This window comes from Apodemus sylvaticus, chromosome 8 (genome assembly GCF_947179515.1).
Source record: "Apodemus sylvaticus chromosome 8, mApoSyl1.1, whole genome shotgun sequence".
Classification (NCBI taxonomy): domain Eukaryota; kingdom Metazoa; phylum Chordata; class Mammalia; order Rodentia; family Muridae; genus Apodemus; species Apodemus sylvaticus.
The window spans coordinates 72,299,566-72,305,565 of NC_067479.1; the positions used below are offsets into that span (position 1 = coordinate 72,299,566).

Sequence of the window (6,000 nt, forward strand, 5' to 3'; positions counted from 1 at the left end):
CTGAGTGACAGGTGACACAGGCTGGAGCACAGCTCTGTCCCCCTAGGCCTTGGGAAGGTTCTAATAGCTTGAACAGGCACTGAGAGTGGGGAGGTACATGGTTACCTCAGCTCCTCAGGATACAGGGGAGAGAGGGCTGATGGGAAATGGCTGAGAGAGAGAGGTAAATACAGCGGTGCTGCTCATCCATGTCACCTTTCTCAGCTCTCTTCCCCAAAGACGCGGTTCATACGAGAGATGGGGCCGTTCCCTGCTGCATAGGTCCTTGCTAACGTTTTGTTAGCTCCTGACTCTCGAAGTAGAGGGTGCTGCTAACTGCCTTGCTCCCCATGGCTTGCTCAGTCTACTTTCTTATAAAACCCAGGACCAGCAGCCCAGGGATGGCACCACCCATAATGGGCTGGAACCTTCCATATCAGTCACCAATTAAGAAAACACTCCACAGGTTTGCCACAGCCTGGTCTCAAGTTTGCTGCAGCCCAATTTTAAGAAGGTATTCTCTCAGTTGAGGTTCTGTCCTCTCAGATGATTCTAGCTTGTGTCCAATTGTCATAAAAGCCAGCTGGTCTAGGTATCTACCACTGTGTGTGTGTGTGTGTGTGTGTGTGTGTGTGTCTGTTTCAAGTGAAGGAGTTATACCTTTCTCTAGGTCTGGCGAATCAAATGGTTTTCCTGGTGCGATTTTTGTGTGCTCCAGTTTTAGTCAACCCCAATACATCTATAAGGCAGCTGCCTCGCTACCCTCTCAAGCAGTTCATCAGTCTGTGCTGCACAGGAGGTGCCAGACAGATGGTGGCATTTGGGCAGATCTCCTGCACGATGCATAATCATCCCCCAGCCTCCAAATGGAGTAAAAACATTGCTTGTGTAAAAAAAATTGTGCTGGGCATGGTGGTGGTGTGTTCCTTTAATCTCAGTACTCAGGAGGCAGAGGCAGGGGAAATCTCTCGAGTTCAAGGCCAGCCTGGTCTATATAGTTCCAGGACAGCCAGGGTTATACAGAGACACCCTGTATAAAAAAAAACAAAACAAAACAAAAAACAAAAAACAAACAAACAAACGAAAAACAAAACAAAATAAAACCCAAAACAACCCCCCCAAAACAACCAAACTAAACCACCAAACAAACCCTACCCTGTCTCAAAAAGCCAAAAAACAAAACAAAATAAAACCCAAAACAAACCTCCAAAACCAACCAACCAAACCAAACCAAGCCTCACCAACTTACTTGTGAAATGGAATCTATTAGGCAAAGCATAGCCTGGAAAACTATCGTCTTACACAACATGGTGTAATTTAGAATAGGGCACACCTTATCTCAGCAATGGCCACATTAGAGTAGGAATTACCTAGACTGGGTACAAGAAATCAAGTGGAGCAATGCAGAGGCATTAGGTCTATGGCCATGGGAAGAATAGTGGAGCTATTGATATCTCTTGGTTGCAAGGAGAGGAAAGTCTTGGGATTCTTACTGGGCTGTTCATCCAGCCATCTCTCCTCTTGTGCCCTGGAGCTGCACGTGATCCCCAGAGCTGTTGAGAGTGTGGGAAGTGGCTAAGCGGGGTCCTCTGGTGCAACTTTCATGAGCTTGACATCCCTGAGGGTGTAGAACTTTGGGGTCACTCACATTCCTGTACGTAAACCCTCACCCATGCTCTGTGAGGAAGCTTAATAAATTCACAAAGTCCAATGCTCAAACATAGTTCTCTCCACAAGGGGATAACAGTTTATTCTGGACCCAAATATGAGTGATCATAGTTTGGGAACACAGATTTAGGTCAGTTCAAGTCCCATGTTCCAATGTTTGACAGAGGTTTTTTTTTTTTTTAAATTTTTATAGTAACAGAACAAAGTAATAATAATTAAAGCACTTAAAAATACATTGGTGGAGTAGCTGGAGAGATGGCTTAGTGGTTACGAGCATTTACTCCTCTTGCAAAGAACCCAGGTCTGGTACTCAGCACTCACTCACATAGTGTAACTGTACCTCCAGTTGAAGGATTCCATGCCTGTTACAGGCCTCTGCAGGCACCAGGCATGTACATAGTGTGTGTACATAGACACAGGAAAAACACGCAGATTAAAGCCAAATGGTGAAATCTCTCTTATATGCCTCAGAGCTATCTGCTGGCGTTGTTGGCCTTTTGGTGGGTGGGAGCTGGGTATCTGCTATATATTCCCCAAATTTACCTACTATCCACAAAGATGTTAACTCACACGCAGAAGAGATCAATACACAGCTATTAAGAGGACTAAAGGTGGCCCAAGATAATTTGTGTCTGGACTTGTGACATTCTATTCTTTCCACAACCACTGAATTTCTAATTGGTTAATGGGCTTTGCAGATGGTTCTGTGGACGGTTCTGTCTTCCGGGAACTTTCACACACAGCACAAGTTCACAAAACAACAATGCTTATATGAATCTGATCCTTTGTGTTCCATCCTCTGAATTACACAGGTTTAACCAGTGTTGGGCCAACCCTCTCAACAGTTTCTGGGAACACATTCAGATTAAAGAGTATAATTCAGGTGACTATGTTCTCAATTACCTCCAGAATGCTTCATAGTACCATTCTGTGGAGGATATAAACTAATTCATGACATGTAGTAGCTGCTTTGGGGTATTAAGGCTCACTTTAGCAGGGTGCTCAGGTCAAGTTCTCAAGCATGACCCAAACTCCCCAGCCCCCCCCCCTCTGGCTTGCTTCATTTGTCACATATAACCCACAGTAAGTGAGTCACAGCTTTGGCAGTGTAGACCTAATGAAACTGGAGTTTGAAGGTGAGGCAGAGCTTGTTTGCTTGTGTGTGTGTGTGTGTGTGTGTGTGTGTGTGTGTACTGGAGTGAAGATTCAACCTTTTCTTTCTCCTTAATGCCACACTCTGCAGCAGAGTGTTGGCTGTCCACTTGGTTAGGGCCTCTGCATAGGGAACTGGAGCTGCTGTTGGTGGTGAAATGAAAGGAGCAGGAAAACAGAGAGGAAGGGAAACACAGCCCCACTTCTTCCCAGTTCGAGACCAACATACAGTCTCCTCCTGGTGCCCCCTGGCCACCGTTCTATCTGCAAGAGATTTAGCTGGGATAAGTGGGAAATGGGCTTCAGAAGGGTGAGGAGATTTGAGCGTCTAGGCTGTGACGGTCCCACTAGGATCTGAGCCAGTATTTACTGTTTGCATTAATGAATAGGCGTATAGATGCACATGAAGATTGTCTGTTCAGTAACTCGGAGTAGCTGCAGCCTTCCCATTAACAGCCTGTCAAAACAGCGCCATCCCTTGCTGCTCTGCCACCAGATACCAGTGATGTCTTTTTGAGATGTGTTTTGACAGTGCAAATGATGTATAATGAAATTCAAAGGAGAAAAAAAAAGAGAGCCTTGTGGGCGGCAAATTAATTTTTAGTTATTCGAAATTTATAAAATTACTTCTGCTAGGAGTGACCAAAATCTGGTAATAGTCTGAGTCCCTCAACACCACCACCCTGTTTGGAATTCATTTTAGCTTTTTTTTTTGTTTTTTTTGAGGTACACATTTAAAATGTGAGGCAATGATGTTCCTCAAATGGCAAAAAGACTGCTTTTCCAGTGGAGGCAAGCCTGTTCCCCTAGGACTGGCCCCTGGTTGAGTTTCTCAGGTGTCCCCACTGGGCTTCTGGAGAGTTCCATCCCCCTTTGTCTTCTGGCTGTGAAGAAGGTGGCAAGAACACCTTTGTCCACCAGGGGGCTCTCGGGCCTCCCTGGCATACAGTCTGGGCTGAGATCTGGTGCCTTGCTGGTGCCTGACAGGGTGCTGCCTGCTGGGTTCTAGGTATCTTACGAGCAGGTCTCAGGGAGGAGAGGCTCCTCTGGTTCCAGAGGGAGGATTTTTCCATTTTACTTTTTTATTTACCCTCTTCATTCATTTATTTACACGCCTTCATTCATTTTATGATTAATGACAGTGGATTTGAAAATGTTACGAATAGAGAAATCAAGGTAGGGCTTTGTGTGTGTGTGTGTACATGTATGCATATGCACATGTACACACATACATATGAACTTTTCATTTAGTGCTCGCACTTGCAGTGTAAACATTACTTAATGCTGTAGAAACTGACAGCTGGAAAAATGACCTTGGAAAGAATTCATCGGTTCTCTCATTTATTGCCATGGAAACTGACAGATGCCTGAAAGGTTCAGAAACTTTAGACTGCAGCTAACAAGTAGGGGTGTGTGGTCAGATTTTATTTCAGTATTCCAGCTTTGTTTCTCTTTTCTTAGGCCTATCCTGAACCTTAAGAAAGAACATCAACAATAAAACAGAGAAAGGTATTCTTCAGTGTGTGTGTGTGTGTGTGTATGTGTGTGTGTGTGTGTGTGTGTGTGTGTGCTGCAGACTGCTCCCCAAGCATTCTACCACTGGGCTCCATCTCCTGCTCCTTTTAAGTTTGTTTTGTTTTTTGTTTTTTTCCACAAATATGTGGCTGAAAAGTACTAATCTCATCTTTGTATTCTTTGCAAGATCTTTTGAACAAGAGGGTAGAAAAGGCCTGACATGGTGTGTGTGTGTGTGTGTGTGTGTGTGTGTGTGTGTGAGAGAGAGAGAGAGAGAGAGAGAGAGAGAGAGAGAGAGAGAGAGAGAATTCAGGGCTATAGAGGCAATGGGAGCTCATTGAACTTAATTAAAAATTCTATTTAAATGAATTTAAAATTTCTACTAAAGATTTCCAGTGATGCAGAAGATAGACCACAAGGCAACTTAAGGGAAAACACATTAAAATGGCTTCCTAAAGAGTTTAAATACCTGGTACAAGGCAGCTCTCAACTGCCCGGAACTCTAGTTTCAGGGATCCAATGGCTCTCTTTTGACCTTCTTGGGCAACAGGAACACCATGGTATACACATATTTATATAGGCAAACATTCATAAATATATATATTTTGAGGTATGGGAGAAAAAATTGTAATAAAGAGAGCAATGAACTTAAAAAACTTTATTTAGTGCTTGCCTCGGCAGCACACTACTAAAATTGGAATGATACAGAGATTAGCATGGCCTCTGCACAAGGATGACACGCAAATTCATGAAGCGTTCCATATTTTTTTTCAGAAAATGTTTATAATTCCACTTTCAATCAACTTAGGAATACTTTTATGCCTACCATTATCATATCTATATAACAATTTCCATGATAATCTTCAATTTTAACATGTTTCTCTACATTTTTTTACAATTTTATCAGAAATATTTTCCACATAAATCTTCAATTCTATCATAAAATGTTTCTACTTCCTTTTTCAATTAACTTAGCAATGTTTTTTGTGTCTATAACTTTATTCTTCAATTTTCCATGAAAATTGTCAATTTTAACATGTTTTTCTATATATCTCTTCTATTTTATCAGAAATATTTTCCATGTAAATCTTCAATTTTATTATAAAATGTTTTTACTTCCTTTTTCAATAAAAGAACATGCTTTTCAAAAAAAGCTTTATTTAACTTATTTTTTTTTTTAAGAAAGGGTCTTTCTCTGTGGCTCAAGGTGGCCAGAACTATGCTTGGATCACAAACATGAGCCACCTGATAAAAGGAGTGACCACGGGGAACCACACAATAGTTATCGCTTCTTCTCCTTCTCCTTCTCCTTCTCCTCCTCCCTCTCCTCCTCCTCCTCCTCCTCCTTCTCCTCCTCTTTCTCCTCCTCCTTCTCCTCCTTCTTCTCCTTCTTCCTATTCCTCCTCCTCCTCTTCCTCCTCTCCTTCTTTCTACTCCTCTTCTTCATCTTCCTCTTCAAAGAAATTAAGCAGACATTATATCCTCTTAACAGTAATTCCTTGCTGGGCAGTGGTGGCACACGCCTTTAATCCCAGTACTTGGCAGGCAGAGGCAGGCAGATTTCTGAGTTCGAAACCAGCATGGTCTACAGAGTGAGTTACAGGACAGCCAGGGCTACACAGAGAAACCCTGTCTTGAAACAAAACAAGAAAAAGAAACAATACTTCCTTATTATTTAAAAAGATG

The 6,000-nt window shown here is 42.6% G+C and overlaps 1 non-coding gene across 1 annotated transcript; it reads left to right on the forward strand.

Annotated features, from left to right (window-relative positions):
• Nucleotides 1-4,980: 4,980 nt before the first annotated feature.
• LOC127691819 (U6 spliceosomal RNA) lies at nucleotides 4,981-5,082 on the forward strand. Its single transcript, XR_007979391.1, has one exon. It is a non-coding gene; the product is annotated as a U6 spliceosomal RNA (small nuclear RNA).
• Nucleotides 5,083-6,000: the final 918 nt, after the last annotated feature.